Below are 27,270 nucleotides of genomic sequence, written 5' to 3'. Positions count from 1 at the left end.
AGTTTGATCTTCGGTACAGGATTTGAAACAGCAAGTCCATTAGTCCAGTGCTCTATTTAGATAGGTAAGATTATTTGAACATTTGTAAAACATTACAAAATTAATTTATGTTATATTTAAAGATTATAGACTTAAATTCGTTGATTTATACTTACTTGTTTACTATTTTTGGGTTTAAATCCAACCCTCCACAGAAGTCGAGTGAACTACTTCTCTTTGGGTCCATATTAATCATCTAACGAAACATTTTCATTATAACTTATACAATTCTTTGATTGTAGCATCTTCCAAATCATATGATCTTGTGAAAAGTAATGTCTTTAGTTTCTTAAATTCAATTGCTCCCTTTAGGTCCTTCATTTCAGTTGGCAGTTTATTAAAACTTGAATCTCAGTCCCCAAGATCTTGTCAATATTCTTTTCATATATCATGTTTCTGCTTTATTATGGTTATATGCAGTAAATGACCTATATATTATATTTAGGGAACAGGTACAAGCGTTATTTTCCTATAATTGGTTTATATTTACCCTTGCACCGTTAACCCAATCTAGGAAGGCAACTATACCTTGGTACCCTAATGACTTGATATCAGTTTGGTGACTGTTCCTACTCGCCACACCGTGAAGTGTCTCGGAACAGTGCACAGACGAAGGGTGTATGTATGATAGCGGCCACCTGTATGTATGATGAAGCCTGGCTTAGAATACGGCAATGTAAGGGTGGCCGTTAACCCTCCCCCCCCCCCCCCCCCCCGCCATTAGTTAAGTAGGTAAGGACACGGCCTGTAGGTTAGGTTAGGGCGGGGGAGTTTAGGATAGCTGGTATCCATTTACTACGCACTCAGGAGGAACTGGCCACTGATATACAAAGGCTCCTATGGTATAGTTAAGCCAAAGGATTTTCAGGTTTACTAGAGGCACAAATTAACGTTGGGGTTTACTGTGTAGAATGTTGGAACAGTCCCTTTAAAATGTTGCATTTTTTATGATTTTTGCCATGTTGAAATACGTTAATGACGAACGTGGTTGTTGTTTAGGGTGATTACAACTGGTTTTGGAGGCCAAATACACAAAATACAATTAATGTGGGGTTTTGTGTGTACAATGATGGGACATCCACGTACAAAATGTGCGATTTCCTGTGTTTTTCCGATAGTTTTAGCTGCATTTGCTGGAGTATTGTGTTTTTTTTAAATAGTTGTTTTGTAGGAAAATAGCATCAGTTTTGGGGTAATAACTACACAGGTTGGGTTTTCTGTGTACAACGATGGAACAGTCATGTACAAAATATGCATTTTCCTCTGATTTTCTGATATTAGAAATGTTCGAAGCACCTAAGTTTGAACTTCAAAAGTTCAAACTTGTAGAAAAAGTTTTTATGTTGCGCAGGTTGACATATGTCTTTTTATAGTTTATATATAAAATATCTGCTTTAATTTTTTTAAGATATTTTATTTTAATTGTGCATTACTCATGTTGTTTATTTATTTCCTTATTTCCTTTCCTCACGCTCACGGGCTATTTTTCCCTGTTGGAGCCCTTAGGCTTATAGTATCTTGCTTTTCCAACTTGGGTTGTAGCTAAGCCAGTAATGATAATAATAATAGTAATAGGCCAGTGAGGAAAGGAAATAAATAAACGATATAAGAAGTAATGAATAATTAAAATAAAATATTCTAAAAACAATACAGTAACAACATTAAAACTGATATTTCAAATATAAACAATAAAAAGACTCATGTCAGCCTGTTCAACCTAAAAACATTTGCTGCAAGTTTTAACTATAATTTTGGCGTATTCATGTCAATTCTGTGAAACAGATATGTAAACTTTGAACTTAAGTAACCTACTTTCATGAATATGGAGTAGTCATTTTGGACATAAACAGATTAACTTTTACCCCCAAAGGACGTACTGGTACGTTTCACAAAATTCATCCCTTTACCCCCATGGACATACCGGTACGTCCTTGCAAAAAAACTGCTATTTAAAATTTTTTTTGCATATTTTTGATAATTGTTTGAGAAACTTCAGGCATTTTCCAAGAGAGTGAGACCAACCTGACCTCTCTATGACAAAAATTAAGGCAGTTGGAAAAATTTTAAAAATATATACTGCAAAATGTGCTTGAAAAAAAATAACCCCTGGGGGTTAAGGGTTGGAAATTTCCAAATACCCTGGGGGTAATAGGGTTAAGGAAACTAATGATACTTTATGGATTATCAGATCATAGGAAGACTCAAAGAAATGTTTGCACTCAATTGTAGAAGAAAATGTAGAGAAATGCACTTCAATATAGCATGCTAAAACAGATCAAAATGATTACATTACTGATTTAAATTTATTCTTTGTAATTTGATTGTTGTGAATTCTTGAAACCAATCTTTCCGACTTACATGCGGGTAAGTTTCTTCGGAATATTCACTTCATGACCTCTACATTTGTCGTCATGATGCCGTTCAATCGAAAGGATCCTCCTCGAAAATTTAAAGTTGAAGCTGATTAGTATCTTGAGAAGCGGTGCTTTGGTGGTCCTTCTCTTGGCTCAATACAGGATAACACTCTAGCTTTATAAACATTGACCTTGTATTGTTATTGCGAGTACAGTCAAACCTCTCGATACGAAAGAGTCGGCTTACGAAATTTTCATTTTGCGAAACTAGATGCGAAGAATTTTACAACTCGCTTTACGAAAAATGTTTCTGACAGCCAAAGGAGGTACGGTGGGAGAGCCTGACCGTGCCCGAGACGGATTTTAAAATTTGCACGCTGTCAGCCCATAGACTCGCTACCATCCTCCCGTGTTCCCATTGGTTATCTCCCCACTCGGATGTTAGTTACCACCAGGAGATCCTGCTCTCCTATTGTTCAGCATCTACTGTACTGTATCCTATTGTGCATCTACGCATTGGCATTCCTTTTTTTGTTTCGGCAGCGGTATCGTGCCCATAGACTTAGTATTTGTGATTTCGCTCTTAACCCTTTTACCCCAAAAGGACGTACTGGTATGTTTCACAAAAGCTATCCCCTTAACCCCCATGGACGTACCGGTACGTTCTTGCAAAAAAATGCTATAAAAAATATTTTTTTCAATATTAAACTTACCCGATAATCATGTAGCTGTCAACTCCGTTGCCCGACAGAATTCTACGGGAGGGATACGCCAGCTATCACTATACTAGAAGGGGGTGTACTCACCAGCGCCACCTGTGGCCAGGTACTGCAGTACTTCTTGTTGACACCACCTCACTTTTTCCTCTGTCGTGCTTCCGGCAAGACATTCTGGGATACGCTTATGATCTTGGAGTATTGTTCACGGCTTTTGGTGAAGTATTTCTCTCAGATTTCGGCTGTCGCTATACTGGAAAACTTCTATATTAGCTTAGATAGCTTTTATTTAGTTCTGATTAATGGTTAACGATCTTTTTGCTTGATTTGGAATCCCCCTTGGCTAACTCTTTGATTCAAGATGTCTGACATTTCACAAGCCCCACCCCATAGACGATGTAGGTCTTGTAATAGGCGTATTCCGAAGGCCTCGGTAGATCCTCACACCGCTTGTTCTGACTGTAGGGAAAGACCCTGTCAGTTGGAAGATCGATGTGAGGAATGCGCCGGACTTTCGGAACTTGAATTTGTCCGATTCTTGAAATATTCAACCAAGTTAGAGAGAGAGAGAGTTAGGAGGAGTTCTTCTCGCTCTTCACTTTTTTCCTCACCTCATGATCCCCTACCTTTTCCTCCCCCTGTAGTGGCTACCCCCGAACCTACTATTTGCCCTCAACCTGATATGTCTGTTGTATTGCGTGCCATTCAGGCTTTAGGTGACAAAGTGGAATCGGTGGTTAGTGATCATAAGTCTCTTATGGCCGAAGTCAAGGAACTTAAGGTCAAAAGTGCAGTGGGAGGTAATAGTGCCAGTGCTGTGACAAGTGCTAGTGTCAGTGCAGTGCCAAGTGCTAGTGTCAGTGTCAGTGTGGTGCGTGAGGGTACTTCTGTGCGTGCCAGTCGTCCTCCCAGTCCGGGACCTCTTGCAAGCTCCCAAGCCCAGGGGAGAAGCAATGTCGAAGGGCAAAAGGGTTCGGCAGGCCTTGATCGGCGCACAGAAGTATCCTCGGTGGTTGCGGGCGTGTCTTACAGAGACCGTCACTCCCACCCGCAGACGATTGAGCCCGTCTTTTACTCGTCTGCTGAAGAATTGTCAGGGAGAAAACGATGGACTCAGGTCTCAAGACCTCTCAAACGCAAAGTCCAGACCTCAAGAGCTCTACAACCTGGCTGCAGTCATTGGATTAGCTCTGACTCTCCGCAGTCATCAGGTGACTGCACACCTCCTAAGAGGGGTAAGGTGCTGCCGCAACAGACCTCATCTTCTGTTAAGGCTTTGCCTCAGCAGACCTTAGTGTCTGCCGACCCCAAGTTGACTTTACTGCAGTCCATGCAGTCACAGCTTGCGGTCTTAATGCGTGAGTGTCAGGCTGAGAAGGTTACACCTCCTCCTGCGATCGCTCCGCCTAACCGCAGTCCAGTCTGCCAGGCGTACGATGTTGAGGCTCCTCAGGATACCTTACCGCGTACTGAGTTGCCAGTTTCCAGCGGTGTGCAGCAACCTCCGCCTTCCTTAAGGCAACCTCAGCAATGGGAACAGGAAGCTTATGCCTTACTTCCTCCGCTTCCGCTTGCGGTTCCACCAGTGAGGCAACACTCTCTTGAGGTACGACAACCTCTTCCATCCATGAGGCAGACTCCTCAGCTCTCGCTGCAGCGACCTCAACCCTCCTCAAGGCGAGAGCCTCAACACCTTAGCCTTGCGCCTCAGGAACCTCAACTCGCGAGACAAGAACTGCGTTCTGCGCAGCCGCTACCTCAACTCTCGCAGCTCACACCTCAGGAACCTCAACTCGTTCCTCAGGAACCTGCTACTGCGCATCCGCAACCCTTACAGCAAGCGCAACTCTTGAGTCAAGACACTCATGCCAGGAGTCAGCCTCCTCAACCCATGCGCCTACCTTCCGCTACTCCTTTTGACCAGCCTTTGCAGCCTGAACCTCAGGTTTTAACTCATCAACAGAGACTTGAGGATGAAACCACAAGCGTTTTTGCACCCGCTTGTTCAGATTCTGCTGTTCAGCATACCACTGTTCCATTACCTCTCACTTCGCTACACTCTGGTGATGAGGTTTCTGATGAGGAAGCTGCGCACCTGGATCCCTCATCAGACGTGGAAGAATCCAAGTCTTCTCCTCCTCCTATTGACTTTCGTAAGGTCCTGGCTCTTTTCAGAGAGGTATACCCGGACCATTTTGTCTCTGCTACCCCCCGCTCTCCGCCATCTGAGTTTTCGCTGGGCATGCAGCCTGTCAAGTCAACATATACTAAGCTCGTCTTTGCAAGGTCCTCTAAGAGAGCTTTAAGAATTTTAGGGGAGTGGTTGCAGTCTAAGCAGCAACTAGGGAAGACTGCCTTTATGTTCCCACCGACTAAGCTCACTTCTAAAGCGGGCGTATGGTATGCCACAGGAGAGGAACCAGGCTTGGGAGTACCTGCCTCTGCCCAGGCTGACTTCTCAAGTTTGGTCGACTCTCCTCGTAGAACAGCAATGAGGCGCTCTAAGGTTTGCTGGACCTTCTCCGATCTAGACCACTTACTAAAGGGTGTATTTCGTGCCTTTGAGATGTTCAATTTTCTAGACTGGTGCCTGGGGGCCCTTAGCAAGAAGACCTCCCCTGCGGACAAAGACTCGGCCATGCTTTTAATGTCCTGCATGGATAAAGCTATTAGGGATGGATCTGGCGAGCTTGCTTCAATGTTTGTGTCAGGAGTTCTTAAGAAAAGGGAGCAACTTTGTACCTTCCTTTCTTCCAGCATCACACCTTGTCAAAGGTCTCAACTCCTTTTCGCTCCGCTTTCTAAGTTCTTGTTTCCCGAAGAACTTATCAAGGACTTGTCTGCGGCCATGATTCAGAAAGACACTCATGATCTTGTGGCCTCTTCAGCTCGTAAGACTAAGGTTGCTCCCTCAGTCCCCAGGACTTACCGCACCCCAGTGGCTGATACGCCTGCTACGAGGTTTATTCCGCCCTTTCGTGGTAGAGCCCCCAGCCGAGGAAGCTCCCGTCCAGACTCTTCCAGGAGCAAGTCTAGGAAAGGTTCCAAGACTTCTAAAGGCAAACACTGACTCTCCTCCTCTCCAGACAGCAGTAGGAGCCAGACTCAAGATCTTCTGGCAAGCTTGGGAAAAGAGAGGTGCAGACGCCCAGTCTGTCAGGTGGCTGAGGGAGGGTTACAGGATACCATTCTGCCGCAAACCCCCTCTGACCACTTCTCCCATCAACCTCTCTCCCAACTACAAGGAAAAGGACAAGAGGCTAGCGTTGCACCAGGAGGTGTCGCTCCTGTTACAGAAGAAGGCAGTGGTTATAGTCCGGGACCATCAATCCCCGGGCTTCTACAACCGTCTCTTCCTGGTGGCCAAGAAGACAGGAGGTTGGAGACCGGTGCTGGACGTCAGCGCGCTCAATGCTTATGTCACCAAGCAGACGTTCACTATGGAGACGACGAAGTCGGTCCTAGCAGCGGTCAGGCAGGAGGACTGGATGGTCTCGTTGGATCTGAAAGACGCATACTTTCACGTTCCTATTCATCCAGACTCCCAACCTTTCCTGAGATTCGTTTTTGGAAAGGTTGTGTACCAATTCCAAGCCCTGTGTTTTGGCCTAAGCACAGCTCCTATGGTGTTTACGCTTCTGATGAGGAATATTGCAAAATTCCTCCACTTATCCGACATCAGAGCCTCCCTTTACTTAGACGACTGGCTGTTGAGAGCCTCCACGAGTCGTCGCTGTCTGGAGAGTCTCAACTGGACTTTGGACTTGATCAAGGAACTGGGTCTGTTAGTCAACTTCGAAAAGTCCCAGCTCATTCCCTCCCAATCCATTGTTTACCTGGGAATGGAGATTCGGAGTCAGGATTTTCGGGCTTTTCCATCGGCCCCAAGGATAAGCCAAGCCCTAGATTGCATCCTGAGCATGCTGAAGAGGAGCAGTTGCTCGGTGAGACAGTGGATGAGTCTCACAGGGACCCTGTCATCGTTAGCCCTGTTCGTCGAGTTAGGGAGACTCCACCTCCGCCCTCTTCAATTCCATCTAGCAGCTCATTGGGACAAGGATTTGACGCTCGAAGCAGTCTCTATCCCGGTTACCAAAGAGATGAAGACCACTCTCTTGTGGTGGAAGACCAACCTCCTTCTCAAGGAGGGCCTATCGTTAGCGATTCAGACCCCCAATCTTCATCTCTTCTCGGATGCATCAGACTCGGGCTGGGGCGTGACCTTGAACGGAAAGGAATGCTCGGGAACGTGGAACAAGGAACAGGTAACGCTCCACATCAACTGCAAGGCGCTCCTGGCAGTTCATTTGGCCCTATTGAACTTCAAGTCCCTCCTGCTAGGCAAGGTGGTGGAGGTGAACTCCGACAACACCACAGCCTTGGCTTACATCTCCAAGCAGGGAGGGACCCATTCGAGGAACCTGTACGAGATCGCAAGGGACCTCCTCATTTGGTCAAGAAGTCTAAACCTCACCCTAGTAACGAGGTTCATTCAGGGCAACATGAACGTCTCAGCAGATCGCCTAAGCAGAAAAGATCAGGTCATCCCCACGGAATGGACCCTTCACAAGAGCGTGTGCAACAGAATTTGGACCTTGTGGGGTCAGCCTACAATAGATCTGTTTGCCACCTCCATGACCAAGAGGCTTCCTTTGTACTGTTCCCCAGTTCCAGACCCAGCAGCAGTTCATGTGGATGCTTTTCTGCTGAATTGGTCCCATCTCGACCTTTACGCATTCCCACCGTTCAAGATCATCAACAGAGTCATTCAAAAGTTCATCTCGCACGAAGGGACACGGCTGACGCTGGTTGCTCCCCTTTGGCCTGCAAGAGAATGGTTCACAGAGGTACTACAATGGCTGGTCGACGTCCCCAGGACTCTTCCTCTAAGAGTGGACCTTCTACGTCAACCTCACGTAGACAAGTTGCACCCAAACCTCCACGCTCTTCGGCTGACTGCCTTCAGACTGTCGAAAGATTCGCTAGAGCTAGAGGCTTTTCGAAGGAGGCAGCCAGTGCGATTGCCAGAGCAAGGAGGGTATCCACTCGTAGAGTCTACCAATCCAAGTGGGAAGTCTTCCGGAACTGGTGTAGAGCCAATGCAGTTTCATCTACCAATACCTCTGTAACCCAAATAGCTGACTTCCTTTTACATCTAAGGAATGAGAGATCCCTTTCGGCTCCTACGATTAAAGGGTACAGGAGTATGTTGGCTTCAGTTCTCCGCCACAGAGGTTTGGACCTTTCTTCCAACAAGGACCTTCAAGACATCCTTAAGTCTTTTGAGACTTCTAAAGAACGTCGTTTACCCACTCCAGGCTGGAATCTAGACGTAGTCTTAAGGTTCCTTATGTCGCCTAGGTTCGAACCTCTCCAGTCAGCTTCCTTCAAGGAACTTACCCTCAAGACTCTTTTCCTCGTCTGCCTTGCAACAGCTAAAAGAGTCAGTGAGGTTCATGCCTTCAGCAAGAACATTGGGTTCACATCCGAATCAGCAACATGTTCTTTACAGCTCGGATTTTTAGCTAAGAATGAACTTCCTTCACGTCCTTGGCCTAGATCGTTTGAAATTCCTAGCCTTTCCAACATGGTAGGTAACGAGCTAGAAAGAGTTCTTTGCCCTGTCAGAGCTCTGAAATATTATCTTAATAGGTCAAAACCTATACGAGGACAGTCAGAAGCCTTATGGTGTGCATCAAGAAACCTTCGATGCCCATGTCCAAAAACGGGGTTTCGTATTATATAAGGCTTCTGATTAGAGAAGCCCATTCTCACATGAAGGAGGAAGACCTTGCTTTGCTGAAGGTAAGGACCCACGAAGTGAGAGCCGTAGCCACTTCGATGGCCTTTAATAAGAACCGTTCTCTGCAGAGCATAATGGATGCAACTTATTGGAGGAGCAAGTCAGTGTTTGCATCATTTTATCTTAAAGATGTCCAGTCTCTTTACGAGAACTGCTACACCCTGGGACCATTCGTAGCAGCGAGTGCAGTAGTAGGTGAGGGCTCAGCCACTACATTCCCTTAATCCCATAACCTTTTTAACCTTTCTCTTGAATGCTTTTATTGTTGTTTTTATGGTTGTTACAGTAGGCCAAGAAGCCTTCCGCATCCTTTTGATTTGGCGGGTGGTCAATTCATTCTTGAGAAGCGCCTGGGTTAGAGGTTGTGTAGAGGTCCTTTAGTAGGGGTTGCAGCCCTATATACTTTAGCACCTTAGAGTTGATTCAGCCTCCTAAGAGGAACGCTGCGCTCAGTAAGGAAGACGAACTTAATAAAGGCAGAGTAACGGTTCAAGTCGACTTCCTTACCAGGTACTTATTATTTCATTGTTATTCTGAAATAACTGATTATATGAAATACGGGATACTTAGCTATCCTTTAGTCATGTACACTGGTTTTCACCCACCCCCTTGGGTGTGAATCAGCTACATGATTATCGGGTAAGTTTAATATTGAAAAATGTTATTTTCATTGGTAAAATAAATTTTTGAATATACTTACCCGATAATCATGATTTAATTGACCCGCCCTTCCTCCCCATAGAGAACCAGTGGACCGAGGAAAAAGTGAGGTGGTGTCAACAAGAAGTACTGCAGTACCTGGCCACAGGTGGCGCTGGTGAGTACACCCCCTTCTAGTATAGTGATAGCTGGCGTATCCCTCCCGTAGAATTCTGTCGGGCAACGGAGTTGACAGCTACATGATTATCGGGTAAGTATATTCAAAAATTTATTTTACTAATGAAAATAACATTTTTCATATTTTTGATAGTTTTTTTTTTGAGAAAATACAGGCATTTTCCGAGAGAATGAGACCAACCTGACCTCTTTATGACAAAAATTAAGGCTATTAGAGCAATTTAAAAAAAATATACTGCAAAATGTGCTGGGAAAAAAATAACCCCCTGGGGGTTAAGGGTTGGAAATTTCCAAATAGCCTGGGGGTAAAAGGGTTAATAATTGTACACTACTGTATTGTGTGTGATATTACATCGCATCATTAGCCATGGGTCCCAAGAAAGTCGCTGATGTCAAGGGAAAGAAGAGGAGGATGCTTTCCATGGAGGTGAAGATGGAAATAATCAAGAAATACGAGGCTGGCATGCGGTTAAGTGTGCTCGCGAAGGAATATGGCCGAAATCTGTCTACGATAGGAACGATCCTGAAGCAGAAGGAAGCTATCAAAGCAGCAACACCTGCTAAGGGTGTGACTGTTTTCTCCAGCAAGAGGAGCCACGATGAGATGGAGAGACTGCTGCTTGTCTTGGTAAAGGACAAAGAAATGGCTGGAGGCACTATCTATCACTGAAGCGATAAAAAGCCAGAAAGCCAGCGCCATTTTCGGTGCTCTCGTGCTTGCTCAGGTTGAAGCCGATGCAGGAACCCTCAGAGTTCAAGGCTTCTCGTGGGTGGTTTGAAAATTTTAAGAGACGCTCAGGCATTCATTCGGTGGTGCGTCATGAGGAGGCTGCAAGCTCGGACACGAAAGCGGCTGAAGCCTTTGTTAAGATGTTTGACGAGTTGACTGTCCGGGAAGGCTACAGTCCCCAGCAAGTCTTCAATTGCGACGAGACTGGGCTATTTTTGGGAAAAAAATGTCTCGTCGAACATACATCACGGCAGAAGAAAAGAGGCTACCTGGGCATAAGCCTATGAAGGACAGGCTTACCCTTCCACTCTGTGCAAATGCCAGTGGGGATTGCAAGGTGAAACACCTGCTGGTGTATCACTCCAATACTCATCGAGCCTTTAAGATCCACACAGTCACTAAGGAAAATCTAAACGTGTTGTGGAGGGCTAATGAAAAAGCCTGGGTAACAAGACAATTGTTCATCGAGCGCATAAATATTTGTTTTTCAATATTAAACTTACCCGATAATCATGTAGCTGTCAACTCCGTTGCCCGACAGAATTCTATGGAGGGATACGCCAGCTATCACAATACTAGAAGGGGGTGTACTTACCAGCGCCACCTGTGGCCAGGTACTCAAGTACTTCTTGTTGACACCTCCTCAATTATTCCTCTGTCGTGCTTCCGGCTAGACGTTCTGGGATACGCTTATGGTCTTCGAGTTTATTCACGGATATTTGGTGAAGTATTCTCTCAGATTAACGGCTGTCGCTTTACTGGAATCCTTCTTATATTAGTAGATAGCTTTTATATAATACTGATATAACGGTTAACGAATTTTGCTTGTTTTTGGATCCCCCTTTGGCTAACTCTTTGGATTACAAGATGTCTGACATTTCGCAAGCCCCCTCCCATAGACGATGTAGGTCTTGCAATAGGCGTATTCCGAAGGCCTCGGTAGATCCTCACACCGCTTGTTCTGACTGTAGGGACAGGCCCTGTCTGTTAGAAAATCGATGTGAGGAATGCGCCGGACTTTCGGAATTGGAATTTGTCCGTCTTTTAAAATATTCATCTAAGTTAGAGAGAGGTAGAGTTAGGAGGAGTTCTTCTCACTCTTCTATGTTTTCCTCACCTCATGATCCCCTACCTTTTCCTACCCCTGTAGTGGCTACCCCCGAACCTACTGTGTGCCCTCCGCCTGATATGTCAGTTGTTTTGCGTGCTATTCAGGCTTTAGGCGATAAAGTAGAATCAGTGGTAAGTGACCATAAGTCTCTGATGGCCGAAGTTAAAGAACTGAAGGTCAAGAGTGCAGTGGGTGGAGTTAGTGCCAGTGCTGTGACGAGTGCTAGTGTCGGTGCAGTGCCAAGTGCTAGTGGTGCCAGTGTGGTGCGTGAGGATTTTTCTGTGCGAGCCAGTCGTCCTCCCAGTCCGGGACCTCTTGCAAGCTCCCATGCCCAGGGGAGAAGCAATGTCGAAGGGCTTAAGGGTTCGACAGGCCTTGTTAGGCGCACAGAACTATCCTCGGTGGTTGCGGGCGTGTCTTCCTTAGACCGTCACTCCCACCTGCAGACGATTGAGCCCGTCTTATTCTCGTCCGCTGATCAACTGGCAGGGAAGAAACGTTGGTCTCAGGTCTCGAGACCGCTTAAACGTAGAGTCCAGTCCGCGAGTGCTCAGCCAGGTTGCAGTCATTGGCTCAGCTCTGACTCGCCTCAGTCATTTGTCGACTGTACTCCGCCCAAGAGGAGTAAGGTTCTGCCAAAACAGAGCTCGACTGTTAAGACTTTACCTCAGTCTGTTATCGTTTCTGCCGATCCCAAGTGGACCCTGCTTCAGTCCATGCAAGCTCAGCTTTCGGACTTGATGCGTGAGTGTCGGGCTGAGAGTGTTGCACCTCCGCCTCCGCCTACACTCCCTCCGGCTGTTCTCGCTCCGCCTGTGCTCGCCCCGCCTGCGCTTGCTCCGCCTGGTCGCAGCACCATCTGCCAGGCGTACGATGTTGAGCCACTTTCGGAGTTCGCTGTTCCCAGTGGTGTTCAGCCTCAGCCTTCTTTAAGGCAACCTTTGCTTTGGGATCAGGAGAGTTATTCCACTCTTCCTCCGCCTCCCCTTGCTGCTCCACCAGTGGTGCAACTCTCGGTTGGGGTACAACAACCTCTCCCCTCCGTGAGTCAGTCTGCTCAGCCATCGCTGCAGCGAGCTCAACCCTCCTCAAGGCAAGCTCCTCTACACCCTGGACTTGCGCCTCAGGAGCCTCAGCTTGCGAGAACTTTACCTTGTTCTGCGCAGCCTCAACCTCATCATGCTCCGCTCATCTCACAGGAACAGGAACGGACTACTCCGCCTCCGTCCTCCGCTCAGCTAGTGCAATCCTTGGGTTCAACCTCTCTTGCTAGGAGTCAACCTCCTTCACCCATGCGCCTGCCTTCTGCTTCGTCTGTTGTTCAGCCTTTGCAGTCTGAGCCTCAGGTTTTCCCTCAACAGTTACTGGAAGAGGAAACCACTGTTATTGTTCCTTCCCGTTCTGACTCTGCGGTTCAGCATTCTTGTCCGATCGCTTCGCTACACTCTGCTGATGAGGTGTCGGATGATGAGGAGGCACACCTTGATCCCTCATCAGACGTGGACGAATCTAAGCTTTCTCCACCGTCGATTGATTTTCGTAAGGTCTTGGCTCTACTCAGGGAGATTTACCCAGACCACTTTGTCTCTGCTATTCCCCGCTCTCCACCATCTGAGTTTTCGCTGGGCGTACAACAAGCTAAGTCCAACTATACTAAGCTTGTCCTAGCTAGATCCTCCAAGAGGGCTTTAAGGATCTTAGGGGAGTGGCTGCAGTCTAAACAACATCTTGGCAAGACTTCCTTCATGTTCCCTCCAACGAAGCTCGCTTCGAAAGCTAGCGTTTGGTATGCCACAGGGGAAGCACCAGGCTTAGGAGTACCTGCCTCTGCCCAGGCTGACTTCTCAAGTCTGGTGGACTCGCCTCGGAGAACTGCTATGAGACGCTCGAAGGTTTGTTGGACCTTCTCAGACCTGGATCATTTACTGAAAGGGTTGTTCAGAGCATTTGAAATGTTCAACTTTCTCGACTGGTGCCTGGGGGCCCTCAGCAAGAAAACCTCTCCTGCGGACAAAGATTCTGCCATGCTATTAATGTCCTGCATGGATAAGGCCATCAGAGATGGATCGGGCGAGCTAGCGTCGTTATTTGTATCAGGGGTGTTGAAGAAAAGGGAACAACTGTGTACCTTCCTTTCCGCCAGCATTACACCTTGCCAACGGTCACAACTCCTTTTTGCTCCACTCTCAAAGTTCCTCTTTCCCGAGGAGCTAGTTAAGGACTTGTCTGCTGCCCTGATACAAAAGGACACGCACGATCTTGTAGCCTCATCGGCTCGTAAGTCTAAGGTTGCCACCTCAGTCCCCAAGACTTATCGCTCCCCAGTGGCTGATACCCCGGCTACGAGGTTCATACCGCCCTTTCGTGGTAGAGCCCCCAGCCGAGGAAGCTCCCGTCCAGACTCTCACAGGAGCAAGTCTCGGAAAGGATCCAGGACATCTAAGGGAAAGAACTGACTCTCAGTTTCTCCAGACAACAGTAGGAGCCAGACTCAAGATCTTCTGGCGAGCCTGGGAGAAGAGAGGTGCAGACGCACAGTCTGTCAGTTGGCTGAGGTACGGTTACAGGATTCCATTCTGCCTCAAACCACCTCTGACCACATCGCCCATCAACCTCTCTCCCAACTACAAAGAAGAGGACAAGAGGCTAGCATTGCAACAGGAGGTGTCGCTACTTGTGCAGAAGAAGGCAGTGGTTATAGTCCGGGACCATCAATCCCCGGGCTTCTACAACCGTCTCTTTCTTGTGGCCAAGAAGACAGGAGGTTGGAGACCAGTGCTGGACGTCAGCTCTCTCAACGAGTATGTCACCAAGCAGACGTTCACGATGGAGACGACCAAGTCGGTCTTAGCAGCGGTCAGACAGGAGGACTGGATGGTCTCGTTGGACTTGAAAGATGCATACTTTCACGTTCCCATTCATCCAGACTCCCAACCTTTCCTGAGATTCGTTTTCGGAAAGGTTGTCTATCAGTTCCAAGCCCTGTGTTTTGGCCTAAGCACAGCTCCTATGGTCTTTACTCATCTGATGAGGAATGTAGCGAAATTCCTACACTTATCGAACATCAGAGCCTCCCTCTACCTAGACGACTGGCTGTTGAGAGCCTCCACGAGTCGTCGTTGTCTGGAGAACCTCAATTGGACTTTAGACTTAATCAGAGACCTAGGTCTATTAGTCAATATAGAGAAATCTCAACTCATTCCCTCCCAATCCATTGTGTACCTGGGAATGGAGATTCAGAGTCAGGATTTTCGGGCTTTTCCATCGGCCCCCAGGATAAACCAAGCCCTAGAGTGCATCATGAGCATGCTGAAGAGGAGCAATTGCTCAGTGAGACAGTGGATGAGTCTCACAGGGACCCTCTCATCACTGGCCCTGTTTGTCGAGCTAGGAAGACTCCACCTCCGCCCTCTTCAATTCCATCTTGCTGCTCATTGGGACAAGGGCTCGACTCTAGAAGCAGTCTCTATCCCTATCAACCAAGAGATGAAGACCACTCTCCTGTGGTGGAAGCACAATCTCCTTCTCAAGGAGGGTCTATCACTGGCCATCCAGACCCCCAATCTTCATCTCTTCTCAGATGCATCGGACTCGGGCTGGGGTGCGACCTTGGACGGACGGGAATGCTCAGGAGTATGGAACAAGGAACAAGGATTACTCCACATCAACTGCAAGGAAATGTTAGCAGTTCATCTAGCCCTGCTGAACTTCAAGTCCCTCCTGCTAGGCAAAGTGGTGGAGGTGAATTCAGACAACACCACAGCCTTGGCTTACATCTCCAAGCAAGGAGGGACCCATTCGAGGAACCTTTACGAGATCGCAAGGGACCTCCTCATTTGGTCAAGAGGTCTAAACCTCACTCTGGTCACGAGGTTCATCCAGGGCGATATGAATGTTTCAGCAGATCGCCTCAGCAGAAGGAATCAGGTCATTCCCACGGAATGGACCCTCCACAAGAGTGTGTGCAACAGACTTTGGACCTTGTGGGGTCAACCTACCATAGATCTGTTTGCCACCTCCATAACCAAGAGACTTCCGCTTTATTGTTCCCCTGTTCCAGACCCTGCAGCGGTTCATGTGGATGCTTTTCTTCTGAACTGGTCCCATCTCGACCTGTACGCATTCCCTCCGTTCAAGATAATAAACAAAGTTCTGCAGAAATTCGTCTCGCACGAAGGGACACGGCTGACGCTGGTTGCTCCCCTTTGGCCTGCAAGAGAATGGTACACAGAGGTACTTCAATGGCTAGTCGACTTCCCCAGGACTCTACCTCTAAGAGTGGACCTTCTACGTCAACCTCACGTAGACAGGTTGCACCCAAACCTCCACGCTCTTCGGCTGACTGCCTTCAGACTGTCGAAAGATTCGCTAGAGCTAGAGGCTTTACGAAGGAGGCAGCCAGTGCGATTGCCAGAGCTAGAAGAGTTTCCACTCGTAGAGTCTACCAGTCTAAGTGGGAGGTCTTCCGAAGCTGGTGTAGAGCCAATTCAATATCCTCTACCAATACCTCTGTGATCCAAATAGCTGACTTCCTTCTACATCTTAGGAATGAGAGATCCCTTTCAACACCTACGATTAAAGGATATAGGAGCATGTTGGCCTCAGTTCTCCGCCACAGAGGTTTGGACCTGTCTTCCAACAAGGACCTTCAAGATATTCTCAAGTCTTTTGAGACGTCTAAAGAACGTCGTCTTTCCACTCCAGGCTGGAATCTAGACGTAGTCTTAAGGTTCCTTATGACATCTAGGTTCGAACCTCTCCAGTCAGCTTCCTTCAAGGATCTTACCCTCAAGACGGCTTTTCTCGTTTGCCTTGCAACAGCTAAGAGAGTCAGTGAGGTTCATGCCTTCAGCAAGAACATTGGTTTCACAACCGAATCTGCAACATGTTCTTTTCAGCTTGGATTCCTAGCAAAGAACGAGCTTCCTTCACGTCCTTGGCCTAGATCGTTCGAAATACCTAGCCTCTCCAACATGGTAGGTAACGAACTAGAGAGAGTTCTTTGCCCTGTCAGAGCTCTCAAATATTATCTGAAGAGGTCTAAACCTATTCGAGGACAGTCAGAAGCCTTATGGTGTGCCATCAAGAAACCCTCGAGACCCATGTCCAAGAATGGGCTTTCGTACTATATAAGGCTTCTGATCAGAGAAGCACATTCTCACTTAAAGGAGGAAGACCTTGCATTGCTGAAGGTAAGGACCCACGAAGTAAGAGCTGTAGCTACTTCGTTGGCCTTTAATAAAAACCGTTCTCTGCAGAGCATTATGGATGCAACCTATTGGAGGAGCAAGTCAGTGTTTGCATCATTTTATCTGAAAGATGTCCAGTCTCTTTACGAGAACTGCTACACCCTGGGACCATTCGTAGCAGCGAGTGCAGTAGTAGGTGAGGGCTCAACCACTACATTCCCTTAATCCCATAACCTTTTTTAACCTTTCTCTTGAATACTTTTATTGTTGTTTTTTATGGTTGTTACGGTAGGCTAAGAAGCCTTCCGCATCCTTGGATTTGGCGGGTGGTCTATTCATTCTTGAGAAGCGCCTGGGTTAAAGGTTTGGTAGAGGTCCTTTAGTAGGGGTTGCAACCCCGTGTACTTTGGCACCTTTGGGTTGATTCAGCCTCCAAGAGGAACGCTGCGCTCAGTAAGGAAGACGAACTTTAAATAAAGAGGCAGAGTAACGGTTCTATTCGACTTCCTTACCAGGTACTTATTATTTCATTGTTATTTGAGATAACTGTTATATGAAATATGGGATACTTAGCTATCCTTTAATCTTGTACACTGGTTTTCACCCACCTCCCTGGGTGTGAATCAGCTACATGATTATCGGGTAAGTTTAATATTGAAAAATGTTATTTTTATTAATAAAATAAATTTTTGAATATACTTACCCGATAATCATGATTTAATCGACCCTCCCTTTCCTCCCCAGAGAGAACCAGTGGACCGAGGAATAATTGAGGAGGTGTCAACAACAAATGATTGAGTACCTGGCCACAGGTGGCGCTGGTAAGTACACCCCCTTCTAGTATTGTGATAGCTGGCGTATCCCTCCATAGAATTCTGTCGGGCAACGGAGTTGACAGCTACATGATTATCGGGTAAGTATATTCAAAAATTTATTTTATTAATAAAAATAACATTTTTGCCCAACTGTGAAAAAGTATTTGGAAGAGAAGCGCCTCCCTATGAAATGTTTTCTGGTGCTGGACAATGCCTCTGTTCACCCTCCTTCCCTCGATGAAGATGTTGTAGCAGAATATTCCTTCATCAAGGTTTTCTATCTTCCACCGAGCACCACCCCTCTCCTCCAGCCCATGGACCAGCAAGTGATTTCAAACTTTAAGAAGCTTTATACAAAATGTCTCTTCAAGAAATGTTTCAAAATCATTGAGAGCACAAACCTCACCCTTCGTCAATTTTGGAAAGAGCATTTTGATATTGTCATACTGTATGCCTTAAAATCATCGATCAAGCTTGGCAGGAGGTTTCAAGGCGCACCTTGAACTCTGCTTGGAAGAAGCTGTGGCCTGATGCCGTCTCCGTACAAGATTTTGAGGGCTCCCACACAAACCAATCTGAAGCCGATTCTGAAAATGTTGACGATCCTGAACCTGAGGCTCGGGAAGTCCATGGGTCTGGAAGTTGATGAGGCCGACATTGATGAGCTAATCGAGGAGCACCAAGAGGAACTTACGGCGGATGACCTAAAGGACTTTGAGGCCATGCGAGTGAACGCCGTTCAGGAAGAGTACAGTAGGAGGATGACCCACTGACAATGGCAGAAATTAAGGAGAGTCTAGATGGCTACTTTAAAATGATGGCTCTCGTAGAAAAGAGAGACCCAGAAAAAATTCTCACAGGTCATGCGCTTGAGTTTTGTAATGAAGTTCGCCTAAGTCATTTCAGGGAAATTTTAAGAAGCAAGCAGAAACAAGCTTCTTTGGACGATTATTTTAGAAAGAGGCCTTCGGTAGAAACAGACCAAGCACCATCTAAGAAAGGAAAGAAAAGTGGCAGTGATGAAGGAAATACATAGCGTAATTGAATTTAGAAAATGCAAAATATAAAGTAAAAGAAAAAAATAGAAAAAGAAAAAAAAAGAAATTTTTAAGTTTATCGTAAAGTTGTGTTGATATTTCCTACCATTTTTAAATGTATCCTAAAATTAAGTGTTAATGTTTTCTGTGATTCATACATCTGTTTTGTAAAGTTAAGTGTCTACATTTTCTGCCGCTTGTAAAAGTTTTCCACCATTTTCATCCTCCTCTACTACCCCGCACTTCTCTCTCAGATATTGCCTCACTCCAAAGGTAAGGTTCCACATTTTTATTACTGTATTTTTACTGTTTGCTCTAATTAAAATCTTCTTTTACAGATTATCATTGGTTAATTTGTTATTAAATTATCAAAATACAGTACTTTTCATACATTTAGTAATGTTGAGCGGTGCATATCCTTTTTATAGTCATATAATGCGGTGATTTTTGTAGGGTCTGAACGAATTAGACTACTTACATGTAAAAGGCGACTCGCAACACAAAAAAATAACTTTACGAAAGCCATTACGGAACCAATTAATTTTGTGTTGTGAGGCATTGCTGTATTCTGTTTTGAACCCAAAGTCATCAACGAGGAGTCTGAAATTGCTGTTGCTTCAGCAATATGTTCAATATGGATGGAAGGTTCTTCTTTCAGACAATGGATAAAGGAAAGAACCAAAATAACAGGGAACATAAAAGATCAGTTTGCCATCTAAATAGAATTTTCCTTCCCGATTCATTCCTCTTTACGTAAACAAAGCTTTCACCGGGTGTTGTCTGCCTGGTGAACAGTCCGAGTTTGCAGCAAGCTCGCGTCTCGATAGTTCCGAGTAGTGATCACAGCTTTACTTTCCTTCTGAGCTGAGGAAAGTTTTCTTGGGGAGAGTTAACTCTTTTACCCCCAGGCTATTTGGAAATTTCCAACCCTTAACCCCCAAGGGTTATTTTTTATTCAAGCACATTTTGCAGTATATATTTTTCAAATTGCTATAACAGCCTTAATTTTTGTCATAGAGAGGTCAAGTTGGTGTCATTCTCTTGAAAAATGCCTGAATTTTCTCAAAAAATTTTCAAAAAAAAATGGTAGATAGCATTTTTTGCAGGGACGTACCGGTACGTACACGGGGGTAAAGGGATGTGTTTTGTGAAACGTACCAGTACGTCCTTTGGGGGTAAAAGGGTTAAGATCCTCAGAACCCATTGCCTTGTCTACCCTAGTCTTAGCATGGGTGGAGAAGTGTCGTGGTCAGTGATCAAGAGTGCAGTATATGTATAATTAGGACATTACTGTTTTAGTAATATTTCCATTGTCGCTGTTTCTCAAAGTCCCCTTTTGGCATTACATAGTCAAGTTAATGTTCAACTTGTAGTCGTTAGACTTTTCTTCATGAGAGGATACTTTGCTTCTCAAGTCATTCCAGGAGCCGGATGTCAAAAGCAATTAGGCCTAAACGTTGTGTATCGTATGCCATTATCATGACATTTGTTTTCCTCTTGGTAATAAGTATTTGTATGCGTGGACTAGAGCAAAGTTTATAGAATTAGATTTTTTTCATTCTAACATATTTACAAACTATCGTCAACATTTAATCATTATTGACAGGAACATGATTTCTTGAACTGTATGTGTCTGTTAACTTCTGTGGCAACATTCTTATAACACATGTTAAACCTTATTTTTCTTTGTAGGTCAGTAAAGCAACGCACCAAAAAGATGATTACCCAGAAAGTAACAGGGGCACTGGTGGCCGCCTTGCAGTATTGCATTTCTTTTCATTGCTCATTAGGTAAGTATATTATTATTATTATTGTTATTATTATTATTTTATTCCGTAACTGAAATACAAACCACGCTATTTAATATGGGTAATTACTTTCGTCGTAGCTGAAATGATGAGCCATTAGAATTTTAACGAGGGTTTACTACCCCACCGCTAGTTAGCGGGGGGTAAGGAGGGTAGGTTGCTAACCCCCCCCCCCCACACACACACACCTGTGCTGAGCTCACTTTGCTCTCGGCTCGGGTAGTAGTTGGACGTGTCCGCTGTCACCCTCGCCCTCTTTGACAGCCATTAATGCTTTTTGTCTTTTTATTTACTTTCTCTTATACTTGTAATATATATATATATAAACATTCTTTATGTTTATGTATATATTTGTGTATAGAAATGTTGTAAGTTTTCTTTTCAGTGTTTGTGCTGTGTGTGTAATGTACGACAACAACACCTGCGTGGTGCAAGGCCACCACGGTTCCACGTCATGGGGTGCCTCTCCCTCTTGGTCCATCGGTTTTTCCTTCGGCTTTTCCGTTAACTCCACCGCCGTGGGGAATCGTCAGCGCTGGACTTTCTTCATTCATCTTTATCTTCGCTGTTCCTCCTTTCCTATGGGAAACTTGGATTCTCAGCGAAGGGAATGTGGGAGTTTAATTTGACTACGGTCTCTCTCTCTATTCGAGGTTGTTCACCCCTTACTACTATTATGTACTATTACGGAAGCTCCTTTCCCGTTGCGGGTTGGGTTGCTATTCCGTTTATTTGTCTCAATTATTTTTAATGAAATCTAATTGTATATTTAACTTTTCAGCTTTCTCCATGGGGAACAGTTCCCTTCGGGGGGTCAGCGGTTCTCATTATTAGTGAACATTCTTAGATGATTTAGATAATTATAATTCTGTTATAATTCTGTTTTTATTACAGTTCTCTGCCCTCCCCCTTCTCCCGTGAATTTCAGTGGGGGAGGAGGGCGCATACTTAATTCTTAATTCTTATTTTTTGCTATTTCCTCGGGGTTACTCTTCGGAGTTCCTCCCTGGGGAATTTCTGTTAAAATCATTTTTTATTTTATTTTCCCAGTTAACTATGCAGTTTTTCTTCGTTTGATTAAAGAGTGCCAACAAAGCAGAGCTGTCCTATTTGTGCCTGGGGAGTCTGCTGTCACTGCCGTCCCTCAAAGGACGTCGTCATGGGCATTATCTCTTCTCTTAGAAGTTCTCCCATGACAACATGTCAGCACTTCAGATCATCTTAGAACGCTAAAAGAGGTTCGCCTCCAGGGGTTGGGTAACTTCCCTTCCGAGGGAGGTTCCCTCCCCAGGTGTGAGATCTTCTCCCTGCAGAGGGAGAACTTCTCATACCTTAATAATTCATCGCCGTCGTCTACTGTGCTGCTCTTCGACCAGACTTTCTCCCCCCTTGCTGAGTTTCTTTTCCTTCAGGGGTGGAGCACAGTCTTGGCAAATCTCTTCTACGAAGTGTTCACCTCTCTCGTTGGCGAGAGAGGCCACTCATAGAGACTCCTCTTTGGAGGATTGTTCCTGTTTAGATCAGCTTGCTGATCCGGACCTCTCCGCAGAATTGTTCGCCATCTCCTAGACCTGCCGTCTCCGTTCTTGACTGCTGACGCGCTGTGGGCACCAACGCATCCTGTTGTTAACAGGCATCGATCCCTTCGGGGAATAAAGCACGTATGGGCAAATACTGCACATACTTCCCTTAAGCGCCAGGTTTCCCCTGCGCACATCGTTGGGGTTTCCTAAGATAGCGCACAGGCGCTCACCAGTGCTCCAGCCTGCGGGTGTCTCCAAGTCTTTTCTACGAAGGGCACCTCTCCCGTTCGTGGGAGAGGTCTCTCATAGAGACCCCGCCTCGGAGGATCAAGCAGAACTTCCAGTGTTGATTGTCCTGCCAGCTAACCTACCGATCTACCAGCTCAACCTTGCACTGCAACGAAGGACTTCGGCTCTGGACTCTAAAGCAGACCTGCCTACGGTCTTCATCGGGGGATGCCCGCCCTTTTATTTTCTAACACGCGGAAGCGCCGACGATCTTCTTATGCGCGGAAGCGCCGACGATCTTCTTATGCGCGCAAGCGCCGACGATCTTCTTGCTCCCTCAAGCGCCGACGATCTTTTCCGTGCGCGGGTACCGATGGTCTCCCGCGCGTGCGCCAATAGTCTTGCGCACTCGTGTGCACTGATAGCCTTGGTCTTCCGCGTGCTCGCCAACAAACTCGTACGCGAGCACGCCGATAGCCGTGCGCACGCGTGCCAACATTCTGGTCCGCACAGGCTATTCATTCTGATCCTGCACGTCAATCTTATTCCTGCGCACTCTATGAAGTCTCGCCCGTGCGCGAGCGTTTCAACAGTCCCCCGCGCGCGCATCAACGCTTCGACAGTCTCTCGCGCGCGACCCCCGGGTATTCCCAAGCGCGCTCCCTAGCGCAATCGCCAATACCCTCCCCGCGCGAGGCTGCCGGACAACACGCGGAAAGGGCGCCATCGCCACATTCCCCCCCCCCCTCCCCCTCAGCACAGAACAGCGTGCTTGCCGGTAGGGGGGAAGGTTCCAGAAAGGCCCAGGGACATGCCATCCTTATCTTGTTACAGGCGACCTCCCCTCCAGAGGGAGTGTCTGACGGTGCAGCCGTCAGCTGGCAGCCTGGTTTGGGACTCTAATCAGAGCGATAGCACAGGCTTTCAAGCTGTTCTCTCTGAGTTGAGCCACAAATCCTTGGCTGCAGCTACTCCCCCGAAGAGGAAAAGAGGAGTTTCGGATGAGGTAACTTCTCCGAGGACGTAGCTGTCTCCTCGTAAGTCTTCGAGGCAGGCACTCTCCCCCCTCAGTCTTTTCTCCCTCATCTTCGGACGAAGTTTTCCCGCCCTCAGGAGAGTCACGGGAGGTGAGACGTTCCCCAATCACACCATTGAAGGAAACCCCATCTCACGTGGTAAAATCTTCTCGAATAAGGGTAGAGAAGAGCCTGCCTCCGTCATGGTTGGAGTCCTGCATCCCTCCCGGATGCACGGAACCTTTGAACTCCAACCCCGTGGGTTTCTACATCCACAACGCAAACTCGTGGAGAAGGTCCCTTGTGGATACTGGCGCTTCAATCTCTACGGTCCCGCATACGAAGCACGACAACAGCCGCACGTCAGACAAGGAAACCGCACTGGCGGCAGCCCCATCCTGTTACGGGACGAGAACGCTTGAGTTATCATTCAGGGGCCAAGAGTTCAGCTAGCCCTTCCTGATTGCCAACATCAAGACACCACTCCTGGGCACTGATTTTTTCACCCACCACCGTCTGCTAGTAGACGTGCTTCGCAAACGACTTATTGACCAAGAGACCTACCAGTCCCACCGACCCTCGTACGGGCCCAGTATTCCCCGCGTATGCTCCGTCACACATAGCAAGTACAACCGCTTCCTGCAGGAGATTTCCGAACTCTTCAAGTCTGAACTGCGACAATTGGAGGGAATTCCCGCCAAACACGGGATATATCGCCACATAACTACAACAGGCCCACCAACTCACTCCAAATTCAGACGTCTGCCACCACCAAAACTACAGGATGCTAAGCGTGCTTTCCTCAAGATGCAGCGAATGGGAGTGTGTAAAAAGGTATCCAGCCACTTGGCCTCACCGTTACAAATGGTCAAGAAACCTGACGGCAGCTGGAGACCTTGTGATGATTACAGATGTCTGAATCTGGTTTCAACACCTGACCACTACCCCCTGACCAGCATCCAAGATCTCACCGAGACCCTCTACGGGGCCACAATTTTTACCCAAATGACCTCCTGAAATCATACTTCCAGGTCCTGGTACATCCCGACGACGTTCCCAAGAAGCCATAATAACCCCGTTCGGATTGTACGTTTTCGCATACTCAACATTCGGTCTCAGAAACGCTGGGCAACCTTCTAGCGCCTAATGGACAACATCCTGGGGTACCTACCTTTCTGCGCTGTATACGTCAACGTCATCATGGTGTTTCCCAAGTCCCAGGATGAACATTTCCAGCACGTAAGAACAGTGTTGAAATTACCACAAGAAAACGGCCTCATAGAGCGTTTTGACAAATGCACTTTCAGGGCTGAGAAGGTAGAATTCCTGAGACATGAATTGTCAAAGGAGTGGGTGCGCCCTTTGACATCGAAGGTCGACCCGGTCAGAAAGTTCCTGACACCAACCACCGTAAGAGGTCTATAGGAGTTCATTGGCATGGCAAATCATTATAGGAGATTCCTCCCCAACATCGCTGGCATCATGAGTCCCCTGCTCGGCGTCCCGAAGGGGAGGCCAAAGAAACTCCAATGGGGTCCTCAACAAGAGGCTTTCGAGCAAACAAAGGTCGCCCTCTGCGAGGCCACGACTTTGTCCTACCAGGACCCCAAGGGCCCTCCCCAGTTGACCACGGACGCCAGCAACACAGCCTGTGGTGCCTTCCCGTAGCAGATGGTGAACAACAAACCACAACCTCTAGCCTTCTTCAGCAAGAAATTGAAGACACCCAAGACACGGTACAGCACGTTTGACCGCGAACTCTTGGCGGTATATCTCGCCGTCAGGCATTTCAAGTACTGTATCTGCCAGAGGGGACTTTGTTCACCATCCACCAACCACTGATCCACGCCTTTACCAAGCCCGGGGACCCTTGGTCAGCCCATCAGCAATATCACCTGGCAGCCATATCTGAATTTGGCTGCCCCATCACCTACATGCCAGGGAACAAGAACCCGCAATGGCAGACGCAAGAGCCTTTCCAACGTCCTTGCAGTGGGGAGACGTCGAAATAATCCCTAACATCCCTAAACTACTGTGTGACACAAGCACTGGTCATCCCCGACCTTTTATACCACCATTGAGGCAACGGGCAATATTCAACGTCGTCCATGGCCTCTCCCACCCATCAACGAGAACGACCATCAAGCTGATGACGGAAAAATTCATATGGCCAAGCATTAGGAAAGACGCACGCGAATGGGCACGGACGTGCACGGCATGCCAAACCAGTAAAGTCAGCCGACACACCGAGTCGAGAGTCGGCACCTTCCCGCAACCCAGACGACGATTCGGCCATATCCACGTAGACGTGGTAGGCCCCTTACTGCCTTCAGGAGGCACCTGATACTTACTGACCGTCATCGATCGCTCAACGAGATGGTTGGAGGCGACACCTATAGCCAAGCCTTCTACGGACGCGTGCGCCAAAGCTCTCCTCTCCAGCTGGGTCAGTTGTTTTGGGGTGCCCGACGACGTGACGACCGACAGGGGACCCGCCTTCATCTCGGACCTATGGGCGTCCCTCGCCCGACTAATGGTAACCAATCTATACAGCACGACCGCCTACAACCCGGCATCAAACGGCATGGTCAAAAGAAGCCATCGTTCCCTGAAGGCGGCATTAATGACCAGGTCTACAGACGAACACTGGTTCCATCAACTACCATGGGTCCTCCTCGGCCTCCGCACAGCCCCAAGGTCCAACGGTGGCGCCTCCCCGACCGGGAAGGTGTTCGGCGAAACACTCATCATTCCGGGTGAATTCTTCCCCGCCGAGCCGGGCTACGACATCAGCATCGCCTGTCTACGTTAAAAAGTGGGGAAATTCATGCCCTGCTGCAAGACATACTGTACAGGGACAGAACCAAGCACTACCAGCCAACCGCCCTGAACACCTGCCTATACGTCTTCATAAGGCAGGACGCCCACCACCCTCCACTGACTTGGCCATACAAGGGGCCGTACCACATCCTAGAGAGGACGGAAAATGCCTTCAAAATCATGGTGCACGGGATGAAAGATTGGATAACAGTGGAGAGGTTAAAACTGGCGCACACCGAAGACGACGACCTTTAAGTGCAACAAGGGCGACGACCTTGCATACCTCCCCAAAACAAATCAGAGGAAGCCAGGGCAAGACACTAAACGCGGTCCAGGAAGACCGCAAACAACAGTCAAACTCCCGGACGCCACAAGACATAAGCACAGGGATCGCTGACAATAGTCCACTGACGCTGGTATTCCGTAGAAGAGGCCGTCTGAAACCACCAGCACGTTACAGAGACTGATATTTAGTGTTTGATTTTTTTTTTGCCTGTTCTCTCTTGTCATACAATCATTAAAAGGTCTTTTAATAATTGTCTTGAGAGGGAGTATTTGTAAGGGCAATGTCCTACAGCATTTTTACTTTACGAGTTCCCTTTTTTTACCTATACATATTTTCCTGTTATTTCACTTTAAATGTTATTTATATCATCGTGTGCAGAATCATCTCTTTTTTTTTTTTTTTCTTTTGTTTTATTCATGTATCATTCATCATTGTATGTTAACCCTTTTACCTCCAGGCTCTTTGGAAATTTCCAACCCTTAACCCCCAAGGGGTTATTTTTTCCCCAGCACATTTTGCAGTATATTTTTTTTAAATTGCTCTAACAGCCTTAATTTTTGTCATAGAGAGGTCAGGTTCGTCTCATTCTCTTAGAAAATGCCTGAATTTTTTCAAAAATTTATCAAAAATATGAAAAAAATAATTTTTATAGCATTTTTTTGCAAGGACGTGCCGTTACGTCCATGGGGGTAAAGGGATGAGTTTTGTAAAACGTACCAGTAAGTCCTTTTGGGGGTAAAAGGGTTAATGCTGGGTCTTGCCACTTGTAAATATGTTATCTTAAAGAAACACAAATGCCCAGCATATTTTACCTGTCTGTGCCAGTCAGTCACCTGCCCCAGGGGGCCTTGCTACTTATCCGTCCGCAGACTTCTTTGTCAAATCACCTGTTCTGAGAGTAAAGCATCAGTCGGCTATGATCTCTCATTCGCCCCCCACAACTGGTGACCCGTGTTAA

General features: G+C 46.8%; 1 long non-coding RNA gene across 1 annotated transcript in view; it reads left to right on the top strand.

Moving 5' to 3' along the window:
• Positions 1–2: 2 nt before the first annotated feature.
• LOC137637292 (uncharacterized) overlaps positions 3–27,270 on the top strand; it is a 43,338-nt gene continuing 16,070 nt past the window's right edge. The window contains exons 1-2 of the long non-coding RNA XR_011043531.1: positions 3–64; positions 20,324–20,421. This is a non-coding gene — a long non-coding RNA (uncharacterized lncRNA). The remainder of the gene's footprint in view (positions 65–20,323; positions 20,422–27,270) is intronic.

Source organism: Palaemon carinicauda, unplaced genomic scaffold (assembly GCF_036898095.1).
Source record: "Palaemon carinicauda isolate YSFRI2023 unplaced genomic scaffold, ASM3689809v2 scaffold633, whole genome shotgun sequence".
NCBI classification, from domain to species: Eukaryota; Metazoa; Arthropoda; class Malacostraca; order Decapoda; family Palaemonidae; genus Palaemon; species Palaemon carinicauda.
Note: the sequence above shows the minus strand (reverse complement) of the source record. Positions and strands in the feature narration are given on the sequence as shown.